General features: G+C 42.6%; 1 protein-coding gene across 1 annotated transcript in view; it reads right to left on the reverse strand.

Annotated features, from left to right (window-relative positions):
* The window catches only part of nyap2a (neuronal tyrosine-phosphorylated phosphoinositide-3-kinase adaptor 2a), a 131,146-nt gene that overhangs the window by 37,644 nt on the left and 75,124 nt on the right, over positions 1 to 18,378 (reverse strand). The gene's annotated exons all lie outside the window — the stretch shown is intronic.

Raw genomic sequence — 18,378 nt, forward strand, 5'->3', positions numbered from 1 at the left:
GCAAAATAGTGTGTTTTAATCAGTTATTTGGTGATGTGATTATATTTAGTATAGTATTATCTAAAAAGTTGTACTTTTAAAATGTTTTACAATTTACATTTTTATGAAATTCACTGAGGAGGATGGTTCTCCCATTTCTCCTCTGAAGAGCCTCCACTGAGATCCACATTTTGGAAGTGGAAGTCAAAAGATTAGCTTGCACATTTATTTTGCCTGTTCACCCATTTCACCTGTTCACCCATTAGTGGAAAGATCAGATAGGTATCAGATAAGGAACTAATTAGCATAAGATCTGAATTGGGCTTCCTGTGTAAACACAGGCATTGACTTGCTCAGAGAACTGGCTTCTTCTTGATGTCCCCCGTACCTCATTATGATTAGGGAAAACTGCATTCGATTATATATATATATCAGATATGGAATGAACTCCAGGAAGAATTGGACAAACCTATTCCCCTAAGGTTGTTTTGATGCCATGATTATTTGATTGATTATGTGTATTTTGGTATTTGCTTCCCTGGTGTATACATTATATTTGATGTGTGTGTTTTGTATTTTATATGTTGTGCATGGGTCATTTGAATAAGAGACCCGCGTCTCTCAATATGACTTCCCTGTCTAAGCAAAGGTTCATATTTACTTCCAGAGTGTATTTATTTTGTATTGATGTATGTGTTTATTATTTTGTATGTTGTTCAGGGGTCACTAAAAAAACAGCAACATGAGTTTCAATATGACATCCTTGACTAAATAAATGTTAAATCACCCCCCAAATAAATACAAATACAAATGTATGTAGATAAGAAAGGATCAGATCTTCAATCAGGGCTCCACTCCAATCCTCTCAGATCAACACAGAACAGGTCCCTAGGGAGTCCTTGGGTCTTTCGGGATGTTAAGATACTGCAGTATGATATGACCACGGGGTGTCACTACAGAGCTGAATACTGTTGGGTGCAGAGGTATGTAGCAAGGAAGGGAGGAGGCCATACTTCCAAAAATGTTGCAGATGTCTAAGGTTGTGTACATAGTGCCAAGAGGATGCTACAGCAAAGCCAGATGGCCTATTATCTCTGTACAACCCCTCAGGTTGTATGGTGTAGCACCCTACACCAGCGAGATCATGGTGTCGTGTTCTGGTCATCCCTTCTCTTCTACACTGTCCATTTCTGCATGCTTATTCTACTCATGCTTTCTCCCTTCTCCGCCCGCCCACACGTCCTCATCCCTCTCTTCCTGTCCTCTGCTGGGCGGCTGGGCTGTCTTTTTAAACCCTGCAACCTGCGCTCACAGCCTGTCCATTTGCCACCACATTCATCACGTCCTTCATGTGCTCTAAAGGCATTAAGGAAATTGCTTTGCTAGCAGATGAAAGCTTTTTTCAATTATATTCACTGGCAAGTGTATGAGCCGTAATAACCTTCTTGAGCACGGTCCATTTGCCAGCCAGAGCAGAGAATAGAGAGAGAGAGCGAGAGAGAGCGAAATAGAGAGAGAGAGAGAGTGAGAGAGAGGGAGGGCGAGAGAGAGAGAGAGAGAGAGAGAGAGAGAGAGAGAGAGAGAGAGAAAGAGAGAGAGGGGGGGGTGGAGAGAGAGGGAGAGAGTGTGTGTGTTTTCGTGTTGCTATGTCGCCCTGTAGCACTCACATCTCTAGTCATGAAATGCCTTGAAAGGCTGGTGAGCTCACATCAACACCATCATCGCAAACACCCTGGAACTACTCCAATTCGCATACTGCTCCAACAGAGCCACAGATGATGTAATCTCTATTGCACTCCACACTGCCCTTTCCCACCTGGACAAAAGAAACACCTACATGAGAATGCTGTTCATTGAGCATGCTGTTCATTGAGCACCTTGGCATTCTTGGGCACAGGGACTATGGTGGTCTGCTTGAAACATGTAGGTATTGCAGACTAGGTCAAGGAGAGGTTGAAAAACACAAAATAGCACAATTGGTCAGGTGTGTGTGTGTGTGTGTGATCTGCATCATGATAGGACTATGGGAGAAGCAGTGTTTCACAGAAGTTCTGGGCTCCCGAGTGGTCTAAGCTACTGCATCGCAGTTGTCTAAGGTACTGCATCGCAGTGCTAGATGTGCCACTAGAGATGCTGGTTCGAGTCCAGGCTCTGTCGCAGCTGGCCGCGACTGGGAGACCCATGGGGTGGCAGACAATTGGCCGCGCGTCGTCTGGGTTAGGGGAGGGTTTGTCCGGCAGGAATGTTCTTGTCCCATCGCACCCTAACGACTCCTGTGGCGGGCTGGGTGCAGGTGTACGGTGTTTGCTCCGACCCATTGGTGCGGCTGGCTTCCGGGTTAAGCAGGCATTGTGTCAAGAAGCAGTGCGGCTTGGCTGGGTTGTGTTTTGGAGGACGCACGGCCCTCGACCTTCACCTCTCCCGAGTCCATACGGGAGTTGCAGCGATGAGACAAGACTGACGACCAATTGGATACCACGAAATTGGGAACAAAACAGGGTAAAAGTAAAAAATATAAATATATTTAAGTTCTGGGCTCATGCTAATTCTCCTTGCTGGACACACACTGACTGACAGCGTCTGTGCACACACACACCACCCGTTGGTCTTGCCTCCTCCATGCTCCCTCAATTCCACAGCAGAAAATATACACACTATACACACACATACACATGGATTTTATGTTGTAAGATATGTGATAGTATAGTAGTGGCCTGGGGGCACATACTTAATACAGTTGAAGTCGGAAGTTTACATACACTTAGGTTGGAGTCATTAAAACTTGTTTTTCAACCCCTCCACAAATTTCTTGTTAACAACCTATAGTTTTGGCAAGTCGGTTAGGACATCTGCTTTGTGCATGACACAAGTAATTTTTCCAACAATTGTTTACAGACAGATTATTTCACTTATAATTCACTGTATCACAAATCCAGTGGGTCAAAAGTATACATACACTAAGATGACTGTGCCTTTAAACAGCTTGGAAAATTACAGAATATTATGTCATGGATTTAGAAGCGTCTGATAGGCTAATTTACATAATTTGAGTAAATTGAAGGTGTACCTGTGGATGTATTTCATGGCCTACCTTCAAACTCAGTGCCTCTTTACTTGACATGATGGGAAAATCAAAATAAATCAGCCAAGACCTCAGAAAAAAACACCATGGGACCACGCAGCCGTCATACCGCTCAGGAAGGAGAAGCGTTCTGTCTCCTAGAGATGAATGTACTTTGGTGCGAAAAGTGCAAATCAATCCCAGAACAACAGCAAAGGACCTTGTGAAGATGCTGGAGGAAACAAGTACAAAAGTATATATATCCACAGTAAAACAAGTCCTGTATCGACGTAACCTGAAAGGCCGCTCAGCAAGGAAGAAGCCACTGCTCAAAAAAAGCCATAAAAAAAGCCAGACTACGGTTTGCAGCTGCACATTGAGACAAAGATCGTACTTTTTGGAGAAATGTCCTCTGGTCTGATGAAACAAAAATAGAACTGTTTGGCCATAATGACCATCGTTATGTTTGGAGGAAAAAGGGGGAGGCTTGCAAGCCTTACACCATCCCAACCGTGAAGCACGGGTGTGGCAGCATCATGTTGTGGGGGTGCTTTGATGCAGGAAGGACTGGTGCACTTCACAAAATCGATGGCGTAATGAGGTATGTGGATATATTGAAGCAACATCTCAAGACATCAGTCAGGAAGTTAAAGCTTGGTCGCAATTGGGACTTCCAAATGGACAATGACCCCAAGCATTCTTCCAAAGTTGTGGCAAAATGGCTTAAGGACAACAAAGTCAAGGTATTGGAGTGGCAATCACAAAGCCCTGACTTCAACCCTATAGAAAATTTGTGGGCAGAACCGAAAAAACTTGTGGGAGCAAGGAGGCCTATAAACCTGATTCCGTTACACCAGCTCTGTCAGGAGGAATGGGCCAAAATGCACCCAACTCTTTGTGGGAAGCTTGTGGAAGGCTACCCGAAATGTTTTACCCAGGTTAAACAATTTAATGGAAATGCTACCAAATACTAATTGAGTGTATGTAAACTTCTGACCCACTGGGAATGTGAAGAAAGAAACGAAAGCTGAAATAAATCATTCTCTCTACTATTATTCTGACATTTCACATTCATAAAATAAAATGGTGATCCTAACTGACCTAAAACAGGGAAATTTTACTCGGATGAAAAGTCAGGAATTGTGAAAAACGAATGTAAACTTCTGACTTCAACTGTATGTTGTGAAATGTATTGTAATGTTTTTTAAATTGTATATAACTGCCTTAATTTTGCCAGACCCCAGAAAGAGTAGATGCTAATGGGGATCCATTATAAATACAAACACTGTCTGTTTTCTCTCTCCACATATCACTGGCTCTCTTATACACCGGACACACACATGTGCACACACACATACACAAACACACACACACACACACATCTGACACTGCCTCCCTCTCTCTTTGTGTCTCTTAATCTATTCCCAACACTGTCTATCTTTCTCCTTCTGACAATGCATCCACCCGCCCCCTCCTCTTTTTTTCTTTCTTAAATGGCCTGTCTCTTTATTTTTCTCTCAGGGTATCTGGGTAGAAGACAGATTGACAGGTATAATCCGTGGGTGGATATATTCAGTACTTTTTTGCAACTTTTTAGCAGTCACTCTGAATTTACATAGATAATTTGAGACGTTTGTAACAGAACTGAAGATTAACATTCATTGAAGTATTACTTTAAGAAGCTACACTTGAGGTGGGGCTCTGGGAAAATCTGGGTCAGTCCCTCTTAGTACAACATTCTCAAACCAACCTGTCTCAACCAAAATAAAAATAAACATAGCAGCCATCTGTCATTAACAAAATAATTTCCATATTTGAGAAAACATCTACAGTACCAGTCAAAAGTTCGGACACACCTACACATTCCAGGGTTTTTCTTTATTTTTACTAGTATCAAATTTGTAGAATAATAGTAAAGACATCAAAACTATGAAATAACACATATGAAATCATGTAGTAATCAAAAAAGTGTTAGGTAGCTATCCTTTGTCTTGATGACAGTTTTGCACACTATTGGCGTTCTCTCAACCAGCTTCATGAGGTAGTCACCTGGAATTGCATTTCAATTAACATTTGTGCCTTGTTAAAAGTTAATTTGTGGAATTTCAAATAAGTTCAAAATAAAGGAAGAGAAATGACAGTCCATCATTACTTTAAGACACGAAGGTCAGTAAATCCGGAAAAATTCAAGTTTCTTGAATTTTTTCGGATTAAACTGGCTTTCATTAGGAACGCCAGAGGAAAGGAAGACCCAGACTTCCCTCTGCTGCAGAGGATAAGTTCATTAGAATTACCAGCCTCAGATATTGCAGCCCAAATAAATGCTTCAGTGTTCAAGTAACAGACACATCTCAACATCAACTGTTCAGAGGAGAATGTGTGAATCAGGCCTTCATGGTCGAATTGCTACATAAAAAACACCACAAAAGGACACCAATAAGATGAAGAGACTTGCTTGAGCCAAGAAACAAGAACAATGGACATTAGACAGTGGAAATCTGTCCTTTGGTCTGATGAGTCCAAATTTTAGAATTTTGGTTCCAACCGCTGTGTCTTTGTGAGAATCAGAGTAGGTGAACGGTTGATGATCTCTGCATGTGTGGTTCCCACCGTGAAGCATGGAGGAGGAGGTGTGATGGTGTGGGGGTGCTTTGCTGGTGACACTGTCAGTGATTTATTTTGAATTCATGGCACACTTAACCAGCATGGCTACCACAGTAGTGGGACTATCATTTGTTTTTCATCAGGACAATTTTTTATTTATTTATTTTTATTTTTCCGTTATTTTACCAGGTAAGTTGACTGAGAACACGTTCTCATTTGCAGCAACGACCTGGGGAATAGTTACAGGGGAGAGGAGGGGGATGAATGAGCCAATTGTAAACAATGACCCAAAGCACACCTCCAGGCTGTGTAAGGGCTATTTGACCAAGAAGGAGTGTGATGGAGTGCTGCATCAGATGACTTGGCCTCCACAATCACCCGACCTCAAACCAATTGAGATGGTTTGGGATGAGTTGGACCGCAGAGTGAAGGAAACGCAGCCAAAAAGTGCTCAGCGTATGTGGGAACTCCTTCAAGACTGTTGGAAAAGCTTTCCAGGTGAAATTGGTTGAGAGAATGCCAAGAGTGTGCAAAGCTGTCATCAAGGCAAAGGGTGGCTAATTTGAAGAATCTAAAATCTAAAATATATTTTGATTTGTTTAACACTTTTTTGGTTACTACATGACTCCATAAGTGTTATTTCATAGTTTTGATGTATTCACTATTATTCTATAATGTAGGAAATAGTATAAATAACCATCTCTTGGGCAGTGGGCAGTATTTTTACCTCCGGATGAAAAGCGTGCCCAAATTAAACTGCCTGTTACTCAGGCCCAGAAGCTAGGATATGCATATAATTAGTAGATTTGGATAGAAAACACTCTAAAGTGTCCAAAACGGTTAAAATAATGTCTGTGAGTATAACAGAACTGATATGGCAGGCAAAAACCAGAGGAAAATCCAACCAGTAAGTACTATTATTTTGAAAGGCTGTTTTCCATTGAAAGCCTATCCACCATACAAAGACTTAGGACCCAGTTCACGAGCTCTATGGCTTCCTCTACATGTGACCAGTCTTTAGGCATTGTTTCAGGCTTTTACTCTGAAAATAAGGGAGATACAGCACTTTCAATGAGAGAACAGTGGAAATTTCCAGACATGAGCCAAGCGCGTGATCGGGAGCGCGCCTTTCTTGTTTCTCCTTTTCTATTGACGAAGCTTTTGTCCGGTTAAAATGTTATTGATTATTTATGACAAAAACAACCTGAGGATTGATTTTAAACATCGTTTGACATGTTTCTAAGAACTTTTATTGTACTTTAAAAAAACTTTTTGTCTGGATTTAGTGCCCACGCATTGTGCATTCGGATTACTGGACTAAACGCGCGAACGAAAAGGAGCTTTTTGGTCATAAAGAGGGACATTATCAAACAAAACAAACATTTATTGTCTAACATGGAGACCTGGAAGTGCCACCAGATCAAGATCATCAAAGGTAAGTGATTAATTTTAATGCTGTTACGGATACAAGTGTTCTGTGTGTATCCTGTGTGTATTTCTTTTCTCTCCTTCTCCCCTACTCACAGGTGACAATAATCATTCCCCAATCAGTCATCAATCAGTCGCTAATCGGAAGACACCCACTCCTTTTCCCTTACCCAATCACAGTCCCTTTCCCTTGGTTTAAAACCCCTGTCAGTTGTTTTCTCCCCAGCTCAATCTCTTTTGTAAATGCCTTCTGTCTGTAGATGGCTTGTGTGTTTTGCATCTACACGTCACTTTGTCCCCACCTGTGAGTATTGTTTTGGTTATGGTGTTTGAGTGTTTGTTTGATGGTGGGAAAAGGGGGTAACCAGACAAGTCGCCCTTGGGCATACACTACCCGTAGGTAAACTTTGTTATATAAACACTAGTTAGAACTGGGCGGACCACCCCCTGTATTTTTGGTTAGTTAGTTAGCTGTTTGTGAAGTAGGCTAGTCTAGCTTAGGGGTGTTTTTGGCTTATTCTTTCATTCCTTGGGTCCCGCTCAGCCCCTTTTCCTGCTCCCCCCATTACCGTGTGTTTTTAAATAAACCTTGAGTGTTTGACGGTAGTAATTTAGTTGTCTGTGGTTATTTTTGTTCTCACTTACGTTGTCACTATAATAATTTGCATGAGTTGTGTTACGGGTCCCATTAGCATCCCCCCTAGATTGTCGGGCCAAAGGGATTCGTAACAAATGCTATTTCTGACTTTTGTGACACCTTTCCTTGGCTGGAAAATGGCTGTATTGTTTTCTGTGGCTAGGCGCTGACCTAACATAATCGCAAAGTGTGCTTTCGCCGTGAAGCCTTTTTGAAATCTGATACAGCGGTTGCATTAAGGAGAGGTTTATCTTTATTCGTATGTTTAACACTTGTATCTTTTATCAATGTTTATGATGAGTATTTCTGTAATTTGATGTGGCTCTTTGCACATTCACCGGATGTTTGTTTGAGACAATGCATTTCTGAACATAACACACCAATTTCAAATGAGGTTTTTGGACATAAAGAATAACTTTATCGAACAAAACACACATTTAATGTGTAACATGAAGTCCTGTGAGTGCCATCTGATGAAGATCATCAAATGTTAGTGATTAATTTAATCGTTATTTCTGACTTTTGTTAGCCCTCTCCTTGGCTGGAAAATGGCTGTATGGTTTTCTGTGACTAGGCGCTGACGTAACATAATCGTTTGGTGTGCTTTCGCCGTAAAGCCTATTTGAAATCGGACACTGTGGTTGGATTTACAAGAAGTTTATCTTTAAAGTGGTTTGTAATACTTGTATGTTTGACGAATTTCAATTATGGGATTTCTGTTGTTTTGAATTTGGCGCCCTGCAATTTCACTTGCTGTTGTCGAGGTGGGACGCTAGCGTTGTACCAGAGAGTATAAAGAAAAACCCTTGAATTAGTAGGTGTGTCCAAACTTGTGACTGGTACTGTATACATATTTTCCATGTGGGTAAACACTACGACTCTCGACTATCATCCGTGCCATGTGTTTGTTCCTATTCCTGTTCGCGTGTTCTATTCCTGCTACACTCTGTGCTGTGCTGTGCTGTGAGTCTCAGGATGCATGCAATTTCAGGCCTATAAATAGCCCAGCCATGCTGTGTTATACTGCTGCTACACTGCTATGCTCCAGAATCTTCTAACCTCCCCTGCCTCTCTAGCCCCATGCTGCTGGATCCTGGAGGTTATACTTTTATTGGGTGCACAGAACTTCGTTGAGGTATCGCAGCCAATCAGAGGGCCCAAAATATCTCCCCCTGGCACCAGAGCAAAGGCCTTCGCCAATCAGAAACAATAAAACAATAAGACAAGCGCAGCCAAGTCCTATGACAGGAGACTGGTATCAGCCCGGCAAGTCAACACAGAATTATAGTGAAGAATATAATGCTGTGAAGAATAGATTCCTAATATGGACACCAAACATTAAAAAGCTCTGTGTATTATTTCATAAAAACTGAAATCAATGGATTTAACCTAAATCAGTGCCATTCTAGACACAGAAATCAGACTTTACCCTCTTGATCCCATTTAGGGCACCTTATGGGTTGCCTTGCCGTGCGTTACCGTGTGGCTTGCCTTGCATGCCAGTATGTGGTTGATGGTGAAGAGGTCCTCATGAGAGTTTACTATAATCTGTGGCGCACTTGCTCTATAATCTGGTTCAATCTGCGACATCCACAGCAACGTTTATTTATTTATTTTTATTTCACCTTTATTTAACCAGGTAGGCTAGTTGAGAACAAGTTCTCATTTGCAACTGCGACCTGGCCAAGATAAAGCATAGCAGTGTGAACAGACAACACAGAGTTACACATGGAGTAAACAATAAACAAGTCAATAACATGGTAGAAAAAAAGAGAATCTATATACAATGTGTGCAAAAGGCATGAGGTAGGCAATAAATCGAATAATTACAATTTAGCAGATTAACACTGGAGTGATAAATCATCAGATGATCATGTGCAAGAAGAGATACTGGTGTGCAAAAGAGCAGAAAAGTAAATAAATAAAAGCAGTATGGGGGGTGAGGTAGGTAAATTGGGTGGGTAGTTTACAGATGGACTATGTACAGCTGCAGCGATCGGTTAGCTGCTCGGATAGCAGATTTTTAAAGTTGTTGAGGGAGGATTTGGATTTGGGTAAAGGAGAAGCTGGGGAGGCTTGGGCGAGTAGCAGCGGGGGGGGCGGGGCTGTTGGCCAAGGTTGGAGTCGCCAGGAGGAAGGCATGGCCAGCCATTGAGAAATGCTTGTTGAAGTCTTCGATTATCACGGATTTATCGGTGGTGACCGTGTTACCTAGCCTCAGTGCAGTGGGCAGCTGGGAGGAGGTGCTCTTGTTCTCCATGGACTTTACAGTATCCCAGAACTTTTTGGAGTTAGAGCTACAGGATGCGAATTTCTGCTTGAAAAAGCTGGCCTTTGCTTTCCTGACTGACTGCGTGTATTGGTTCCTGACTTCCCTGAACAGTTGCATATCGCGGGGGCTCTTCGATGCTATTGCAGTTCGCCACAGGATGTTTTTGTGCTGGTCGAGGGCAGTCAGGTCTGGAGTGAACCAAGGGCTATATCTGTTCTTGGTTCTGCATTTTTTGAACGGAGCATGCTTGTCTAATATGGTGAGGAAGTAACATTTAAAGAATGACCAGGCATCCTCAACTGACGGGATGAGGTCAATATCCTTCCAGGGTACCCGGGCCAGGTCGATTAGAAAGGCCTGCTCGCAGAAGTGTTTTAGGGAGCGTTTGACAGTGATGAGGGGTGGTCGTTTGACCGCGGACCCGTGGCGGATACAGGCAATGAGGCAGTGATCGCTGAGATCTTGATTGAAGACAGCAGAGGTGTATTTGGAGGGCAGGTTGGTCAGGATAATGTCTATTAGGGTGCCCATGTTTACGGATTTAGGGTTGTACCTGGTGGGTTCCTTGATGATTTGTGTGAGATTGAGGGCATCAAGCTTGGATTGTAGGACTGCCGGGGTGTTAAGCATATCCCAGTTTAGGTCACCTAACAGAACAAACTCTGAAGCTAGATGGGGAGCGATCAATTCACAGATGGTGTCCAGGGCACAGCTGGGAGCTGAGGGGGGTCGGTAGCAGGCGGCAACAGTGAGAGACTTATTTCTGGAGAGATTAATTTTTAAAATTAGAAGTTCGAACTGTTTGGGCATAGACCTGGAAAGTATGACAGAACTTTGCAGGCTATCTCTGCAGTAGATTGCAACTCCTCCCCCTTTGGCAGTTCTATCTTGACGGAAAGTGTTATAGTTGGGTATGGAAATCTCAGAATTTTTGGTGGCCTTCCTAAGCCAGGATTCGGACACGGCAAGGACATCAGGATTGGCAGAGTGTGCTAAAGCGGTGAGTAAGGCAAACTTAGGGAGGAGGCTTCTGATGTTGACATGCATGAGGCCAAGGCTTTTTCGATCACAGAAGTCAACAAATGAGGGTGACTGGGGACATGCAGGGCCTGGGTTTACCTCCACATCACCCGAGGAACAGAGGAGTAGTAGGATGAGGGTGCGGCTAAAGGCTATCAAAACTGGTCGCCTAGAGCGTTGGGGACAAAGAATAAAAGGAGCAGATTTATGGGCCGTGGTAGAATAGATTCTGGGCATAATGTGCAGACAGGGGTATGGAGGGGCGCAGGTACAGCGGAGGCAAGCCCAGGCACTGGGTGATGATAAGAGAGGTTGTATCTCTGGACATGCTGGTCTCAATGGGTGAGGTCACCGCATGTGTGGGGGGTGGGACCAAGGAGGTATCAGAGGTACGGAGAGTGGAACTACAGGGTCCATTGCAAACCAAAACAATGATAATGATAACTAGCCTGAACAACAGTATGCAAGGCATATTGATATTTGAGAGAGACATACAATAAGGCATAAAGTGATTGCAGGTCTTGATTGGGAGAGCTAGCTAAAACAACAGGTAAGATAACAGCAGCAATAACAGGGTGCTAGTCTAACACAGCAACAACAGGTAAAAATGGCGACGACTAGGCAGAGAGGGTCGGATTAACTACACACAGATCCTGAGTTAAAGCACAGAGCCGACAGATAAAACACAAATAAACAGAATGGAGTACCGTGAATTAATGGACAGTCAAGCATGCATCAGCTATGTAGCCAAGTGATCATAGTGTCCAGGGGGCAGCCGTAGATGGAGCAGGGAGGCCTCCACTAAGCTAGCACGCGGCGTTTAAAGTTAGTAGCCCGGGGGGTGGTCTGCTCAGACGGAGGGGGTCTGCTCAGACGTGGTCGTGTCGACAGAGAATCCAGAGAATCCAAGCCGAATGGCGAAAGAGAGGTTGTGAATTGTAGAATTGTGTTTGCTAACTGGTGCTAGCTTCGTGGCAGTGGCGCTAACTGCGCTAGCTGTGAGGATCAGAAGTAGTGGCTTAGGGATTACGGCAGGAATCCGGCGTTGTTGTCGAGAGACAGTCCGATGCTGGTAAATTGGTGAGTAATATCCAGGCTAATAACAGGGCTGGTGTCTGTGCAGAAGGTAAAAGCTATTAGCAGCGGCAAAAAAATGGCTAAATTAGCTTGTAGCTGATTTAGACCAGTTGTGATGGATTGGCAGGGCTCTGTGTCTGCAAAAAAAAGGTCCAGTCCAATTGGCAAAAGAGGTATTGTAGCCCAAGAATTCGCTGGTAGACCTCTTCGGCTAGCCGGCAGATGGGCCTAGCTCGAGGCTAGCTCAAGGCTAACTGGTGCTTGCTTCGGGACAGAGGTGTTAGCCAGTAGTAGCCACTCGGTTGCAGCTAGCTAGCTGTGATAATACGGTGTAATTGTCCAGAGCTTGCGTCAGGAATCCGGTGATGTGGTAGAGAAAAAGCAGTCCTATATGCTCTGGGTTGATATCGCGCTTGCAGACTGGCAGGTATTGGCCCGGTATTGAAGCTGGCTGTGTCCGAGTTAAGGGCGAAGACCGCAGCAGTGGCTAACTGACTACTAGCTAGTAGCTAGTTATCTGGCTAGCTTCAGATTGGGGTTACGGTTCTAAAGTATAAAAAAAAAATAGCAGGTCCGTACCACATTGGGTGAGGCGGAATGTATATTCAGTTCCTAGATGGAAAGTGAAATTAAAATATATACGAAATGTATACGAAAAATACGAATACTATTTACACGGGACAGACAGGACAAAGACACATCCGACTGCTACGCCATCTTGGATTATCATGAAGGTAGGATCATAAAGGTCCTATCTAACAGGATTCCAGGATTCCAAGTGGGGATTAATAATCTCATTGAGAACTGGTTTGGAACGTGTTTTTAAATTGAGTACTTCAGTTGCTTTTTTATTCTTAGTTTGCATGTGTGTGGGGGGGATGAGTGTGTGAGATTGAGGGAGTCTTTCTGTGTGTGTGTGTGTGCCCGTGCTTGTGATCTGCATCATGACAGGTTTATGGGAGAGGCAGTGTGTCACAGAAGTTCTAGGCTCATGCTAATTCTCCTTGCTGGACACATACTCCTAACACTGCTGACAGTGCCCATGCACAAACACCACCCGCTGATTTGACCTCCTCCATGCACCCTCAATCCCACAATCCCACAGCACACACTGTCTGCTGTCTCTCTCCACATCTCGCTGGCTCTCTGATACATCCGGGCACACACACTAGTGCTGAGCGATTAGTATTTTTTTTTAATCGGTTCGGTTTCGGTTCGATGTTGAAAAAATTATCACAGTTTTTGATTATGATTTTTACACAGTACAGTAGATGCAATATGCATTATGTGGATTGAATGCTGTAAACAACACAGAATATTTTTTTAAATAAAATCACATGATGGTAGTGACTGCCCATTACTGCTTCTCACTTATTAACCATAATGTATTCACGTTAATTGACTTTAATAAAATATTTGTATTATTTAATGACTTCCCATTTTTAACCATTTAATGTGTCTGAAGGTAGAACTCTGCAAACCCGGCAGGCCCAGAGAGAAAATTAAATGCAGCTATAGGCCTACTGCCGACCAATCAGATAGCTCAGATTACTGTGTTTGCACAGTTTCATCGAGCCATAGACTGTAAAAACAAGCCTCGAGCGGACAGCAAAGTTGATACAGTGAGATTTCAAAACGTTTAAAACCCTGACTAGAGAGAGACTCATTTAATACAACAAAGAGCTGTCAATAGTTTCTTCAACACTTTTATAGAGTGCCTTCGGAAAGTATTCAGACCTCTTGACTTTTTCCACATTTTGATAAGTTACAGAGTAATTCTGAAATGGATGAAAAAAGAAATCACAATCTACACGCAATACACCATAATGACAAAGCAAAAACTTTAGAGATTTGTGGACATTTTTAAACAATAAAAATACCTTATTTACATACGTATTTGGTATGAGACTCGAAATTGAGCTCAGGTGCATCCTGTTTCCACTAATCATCCTTGAGATGTTTCTACAACTTGATTGGATAATACCTGTGTTAAATTCAATTGATTCGACATGATTTGGAAAGGCACACACCTGGCTATATGAGGTCTCACAGTTGACAGTGTGTTGACAGTGTATGTCCGAGCAAAACCAAGCCATGTGTCACGAATCCCGCTTCCTGAGTCTGTTTTTGCCTGTGTTCTGTCCTGGAGTGTTTTTCCGGTGTCCTGGAACGCACCCTGTCTGGTTGCCGGGCGACGTAGTTAGTTGGGAGATCTGATTACCCGCACCTGTATCCCATCAGCTATCTGCACACCTGGTCCTGATCATCACCCCTCCACTTCATAAGCTCTGACCTGACATCCATTCCCTGCCGGATCGTTAGCCATGAACAGTATGTTGTGCCAGCGTATCAGCCTCCAGTTTGATAGAGTTTGTTTTGTTGTTTTGTACGTCTTGCTTGTCTTGAACTTACCTCCGTTTGTTCTGTCTACAGTCATTCACCCGGAACACTCATCCCGTCCCTACCTGGTCGTCGGTGGCTTCTGTTACTCCCTTGGATCTGCCTATTCACTCCCATCAACTCACCTCCGCTGTCCGCTCCGCCACCTGGATCTTTCTACCTCTACGTTTAAACTTGTAAATAAATACTCACCTTCGTCCTACTCTCCTTGTCCTGTTTGACTTTAGAAAACCGTGACACCATGAGGTTCAAGGAATTGTCCATAGAGCTTCCAACCTGACAGAGCTTGAGAGGATCTGTAGAGAAGAGTGGGAGAAACTCCCCAAACACAGGTGTGCTAAGCTTGTAGCATCATACCCAAGAGACTCGATGCTGTAATCACTTTTAAAGGTCCTTCAACAAAGTACTGACTAAATAGTCTGAATACTTATGTAAATGTGATAAATATTTTTTTTCATATATAAATTTGCTAAAATGTCTAAAAAACAGTTTTTGCTTTGTCGTTATGTGGTATTGTGTGTAGATATATTTTTTTTAATCCATTTTAGAATAAGGTTGTAATGTAACAAAATGTGGAAAAAGTCAAGGGGTCTGAATACTTTCCAAAGCCACTGTAAATCATAGAATGCATGTTCTCCCTACTTGCACTCATGCTACAACCAGCACTGGAGATGCAATGAATGAGTATAACGAAGTGTTTCAATAAGCTTGCGTTGTTATTATTAGTAGCATGTCTCTTTATTAGTATCGAGGAATATTTCACTTTCTCTGGTCGTAGGTGTAACAACATGATGCACCACATCAGCTGGACTGATGACTGTGTCCCCTTTTCTCAGCGCAAGGAGGGAGAGCAGAGGAACGGTGACAGGTGAGAGGCAGTCTCCTTTCCTCCCTACCCTCCGACCATCAGATGCATGCCATCAGTCCAGTAAAATAAAGAAGGCAAATTATTATGCTCACTCCGCCGTGTCTCACAACGAATACAACAAATAATCTATTACCATTGTGATCATATACATTTAAAAAATATATATAATTTCTAAATGGTCTGAGAAGAACACCATTGGAAGGGCAATTCAACCAAAGCCAACATAGGCCTATAGCCTACTGCACAAACCTCATTGTTTACAGAACAGTTTTGAATCCTGAAGAGTCTATTGACACCCCCTTCAAGTAACATAATTTAAAAAAAATGCCCGTCAGAATGTCAATTTAAGCTAGAGATATCAGTTTTTTTGCATGGGCTGCGTTTCAATCCACATCTGCCAATGTCGGCCTTCCGCAACTGCGGTGGAAGGTGGCCGATATACAGCTATGTTTGTCAGAGAATGAGACGTCCCGAAAATTGATCTTCTTGCGAAAACAGTAGCGTACGAACGGTTTGGCCTTCAAACTAGTATGACAACTATGTGGAAAGGGGAGACTCTCACATACACACTGGTAATCTCAGTTTTTTTTTCTCACAAGTGTCACGGGACTCGTCTGAAGGTAACCCATACACAATACAGTTGAAGTCGGAAGTTTACATACACTTAGGTTGGAGTCATTCAATTTCGTTTTTCAACAACTCCACAAATTTCTTGTTAACAAACTATAGTTTTGGCAAGTTGGTTAGGACATCTACTTTGTGCATAACACAAGTAATTTTTCCAACAATTGTTGACAGACAGATTATTTCACTTCTAATTCACTGTATCACAATTCCAGTGGGTCAGATTTTACATACGCTAAAATAACTGTGCCTTTAAACAGTTTGGAAAATTCCAGAAAATTATGTAATGGCTTTAGAAGCTTCTGATAGGCTAATTGACATCATTTGAGTCCATTGGAGGTGTACCTGTGGATGTATTTCAAGGCCTACCTTCAAACTCAGTGCCTCTTTGCTTGACATCATGGGAAAATCAAAAGAAATCAGCCAAGACCTCAGAAAAAAATTGTAGACCTCCACAAGTCTGGTTCATCCTTGGGAGAAATTTCCAAACACCTGAAGGTTCCACGTTCATCTGTACAAGCAATAGTTTGCAAGTATAAATAACATGGGACCACGCAGCCATCATACCGCTCAGGAAGAAGACGTGTTCTGTCTCCTAGAGATGAATGTACTTTGTTGTAAAAAGTGCAAATCAATCCCAGAACAACAGCAAAGGACCATGTGAAGAAGCTGTAGGAAACGGGTATAAAAATATCTATATCCACAGTAAAACGAGTCCTATATCGACATAACCTGAAAGGCCGCTCAGCAAGGAAGAAGCCACTGCTCCAAAACCGACATAAAAAAAGCCAGACTACAGTTTGCAACTGCACATGGGGACAAAGATCGTACTTTTTGGAGAAATGTCCTCTGGTCTGATGAAACAAAAATAGAACTGTGTGGCCATCGTTATGTTTTGGAGGAAAAAGGAGGAGGCTTGCAAGCCGAAGAACACCATCCCAACTGTGCAGCACGGGGGTGGCAGCATCATGTTGTGGGGGTGCTTTGCTGCAGCAGGGACTGGTGCACTTCACAAAATAGATGGCATCATGAATAAGGAAAATGATGTGGCTATATTGAAGAAACATCAGTCGTGAAGTTAAAGCTTGGACGTAAATGGGCCTTCCAAGTGGACAATGACCACAAGCACACTTCCAAAGTTGTGGCAAAATGGCTTAAGGACAACAAAGTCAAGGTATTGGAGTGGCCATCACAAAGCCCCTGACCTCAATCCCATAGAAAATGTGTGGGCAGAACTGAAAAAGCTTGTGGGAGCAAGGAGGCCTACAAACCTGATTCAGTTACACCAGCGCTGTCAGGAGGAATGGGCCAAAATTCACCCAACTTTTTGTGGGAAGCTTGTGGAAGGCTACCCAACACGTTTGACCCAAGTTTAACAATTTAAAGGCAATGCTACCAAATACTAATTGAGTGTATGTAAACTTCTGACATACTGGGAATGTGATGAAAGAAATAAAAGCTGAAATAAATCATTCTCTACTATTATTCTGACATTTCACATTCTTAAAAAAAAAGTGGGGATCCTAACTGACCTAAGACAGGGAATTTTTACTCGGATTAAATGTCAGGAATTGTGAAACTGAGCTTTAATGTATTTGGCTAAGGTGTATGTAAACTTCCGACTTTAACTGTATTTCCTGAGCTTTCTTATCTCCTAGATACAGAACAGACACTTCAAAACCTTATTCCTGATTATTTATTTTACTTTTTTGCCAGTTATGACTGTTTTTCAATGGGTTTCTATGGGCTATAGTAGTAGATGCAAAATGTATTTGATTAAATAACGACTTAGACTTTTTTTTATATAAGTTAATGTTGCATAGGCTTTTGTTTTTTAAAACATGTTTTAAAAATATATATTTTAGGTAACCAGTGACTAAGATCATGTATTTTCAGGTAGAGATACTGTACCTCGCAAAGCAACTGCTTTCTTTCCCTCTTGTGCGTTCTCTCTTCTCTCCCTGACAAGTAAGGAAAGGAAAGGGGGATACCTAGTCAGTTGTACAACTGAATGCCTTCAAATGAAATGTGTCTTCCGCATTTAACCCAACCCTTCTGAATCAGAGAGGTGCGGGGGACTGCCATAATCAACATCCAAGTCTTCGGCACCCGGAGAACAGTGGGTTAACTGCCTTGCTCAGGTGCAGAATGACATATTGTTACCTTGTCAGCTCTGGGATTCAATCCAGCAACCATTTGGTTACTGGCCCAATGCTCTAACCACTAGGCTACCTGACACACCAAAGCGGGTGAGCAATGCATTATGGTCATTGTAGTTTATTGCCACGTGCTCTGCACTAAACTATGTCGAATATTGGTTTGTTGGAAACCACAACTCCCTACTATATCGCACAGTTCTGGCTTGTTCTGACTCATCTCTACAGGACCATGCCTCAGGACTGCCTCAG

The sequence above is a fragment of the Salvelinus alpinus genome, chromosome 22, assembly GCF_045679555.1.
Source record: "Salvelinus alpinus chromosome 22, SLU_Salpinus.1, whole genome shotgun sequence".
NCBI lineage: Eukaryota > Metazoa > Chordata > Actinopteri > Salmoniformes > Salmonidae > Salvelinus > Salvelinus alpinus.